This window comes from Cyprinodon variegatus, unplaced genomic scaffold (assembly GCF_000732505.1).
Source record: "Cyprinodon variegatus isolate N-32 unplaced genomic scaffold, C_variegatus-1.0 Scaffold1190, whole genome shotgun sequence".
Taxonomy (NCBI): Eukaryota; Metazoa; Chordata; class Actinopteri; order Cyprinodontiformes; family Cyprinodontidae; genus Cyprinodon; species Cyprinodon variegatus.
In genome coordinates, this window is record NW_015151643.1 from 156178 (window position 1) to 158583 (window position 2406).

Sequence of the window (2406 nt, forward strand, 5' to 3'; positions counted from 1 at the left end):
CATTTCTTAATCACTTAGTATTTTATATTTTTCCCAATCAATATTTCTAAAAATCCATCATTCTAGGTTCTCATTTTCAAATTTTCCCATCTCTAAACCAAGGTCAATGAGGATAATGGTCTCTTCCTATTGCTGATTCACCTAATATTTTCCAATTAGTAATTCCGGCAATATTTTCTGAAGCTAAAGTTTAATCTGACGCTGATTGATTTCTAATATTAATCCTCTTCCCTTCTCTGTTATTAAGGAAGAACAATGGTTTTTCTATCCATTGTTCACTGACTGGGCCCAGGACTCGGACAACTTTAAACTACCAAGCGATTCTAACAGTCACGTTTGAGAAGTATTGGAGCACACAGGTTACCTTGCAAGCAAGATGAATTGTCACAAAATTTTTGAATTCACAAACACCCAAAACTACATCTTGCCAGAAGCCAACAGATATGTTACCCTCAATAGAGAAATGTTTCGGACCATTAAAAACGCAGTGACGGCTATGATGTCAATGGATCAACTAGAGGTCAAAGGCCGAAGCAAAACAAAAATGATTGTGCCGGTTTGAGGTGAACCCCCCCCCCTTTCTTTTGGGGGGGAAATGAGGAAAAAGACAAAATTTCTAAATTTTTGGATGGGAACAAGTTTGCACTTTTCCTCTGACCAGATTTGTCAGGAACTGAACTCTAGAAGTCCCAGAGATACCACAATTTTCGTCAGCTTCCAGTCCCCCCAACAGTACTTCACAACTCATGAATCGCTTTTCAGATGTAAATGCCTCATTAGCACTGTGGCTGGAGAATCATTCCACCACCTGCATTTTCGGTTTTAGCTAAAGGAGGGGGGGATCATATTTGTAATTAAATATAACTAGTTCTACGTCATCAGTGTCGCCAACACCGCAATGATTTCAGTGCAGCGATCAGACAATAACTGATCTGTACAATGAAAATAGCTGCATGAGCTGGAAAGCTGTAGAAAGCAACAATATTTATACAATAATGACCATTTATACCAGGCATCCCCAAAGTCGGTCCTCGAGGGCCACTGTCCTGCAGGTTTTATAGGTTTCTCTGTCTTAGCACAGCTGATTCTGATGATTGCAGTTCACCAAAAGCCTGTTAATCAACTATCAATGTAAATCAGCTGTGCTGGAGCAGGAAACCATTAAAACCTGCAGGACAGCGGCCCTCAAGGACCGACTTTGGGGATGCCTGATTTATACGATAATGCCCTAATTACTAGGGGGCAAATAAAACTCAAGCGATCTCTCCTCTCTCTCTCCTCCACTACAGCTGTCAGCATCGTGAGACTGCAGTAAAGTTGGCAATATATTCACAGATTCAGCTTTTCTGGATTAATAACTCGTGAGTAGAGGATTTATTCTACAAAAGAGACACCTCTCTGCAACCACAGCAAGGCAGACAGTGAGCTACAACCATAGTTTCCTCAAAACGAGTCTCCTATCATGCTGGGAGAATTACATTGGACCCTATGCAGAGCTCGCTACTCCTCAAAGCTTAGGGACCGTCTGCAAGTTGCAAGATAATCAGAGAGAAATGTTCAAAAACGTCACCATGGAGAGGTGGATTATTACCAAATTAATTTCATGTGTATCTCATCTCATGTATTTTATAAAACATTTATTGGATTCGAAAAGAATACTTTTTTGAGGAATTTCCCAAACCCTAAATGACAAATGGCACCTCTATTTTATTATTAGAATAAGCTTAAAATGAGCAATGACTACACTATAGATCATTGTAGTGCCACCAAACTTGTAGCACACATAGATAACCTCATCTTGTCAAAGTAAAAAAAAAAGTCAAAAAGCCTTTATTGTCATCATATTCTGCAACGGATACAATGAGATTTTGGGACTTCCATATCAGCTACCGTAAAATAAATAAAAAATGCAATATATAAAAAAATATATATACATATATTAAAAGGAAAAGGAAATGTAAACAGTACTGGCACAGATTGTGGGGGGGGGGATAATGCAAACCAGTTGAAAAGTGTCCGTCAGTGCAGGTCGGAGTTGATCAGTGCAGGTCGGAGTTGAAAAGTTCATACTACAACTCTTACTTTCGGAATATGTGCTAAACTTGATTTTTTAAAATATTTTTTTCATTGTTTTTATAAGCAGGACAGGTGTGCAATCTCTGCAACAGGAACCACAGCACTGAGCGTTGTGTGCATTGCACAAAGTATACCTGTCACAAATGCAGGAAGGACTCACCTTGGCTTTGTAAAAACTGCTAAATGGGACAATTGTAGCTTCATATGTAGAGCTTTTCTTTGGGCGAAATAAATGTTACTGCTATACTGAAACCGTACTGTTAGTCATTCTCTAAGCTGAAATGTTGAATGACGCGAAAAGGCAAGAAAAGACAAAATACAATTATTCTC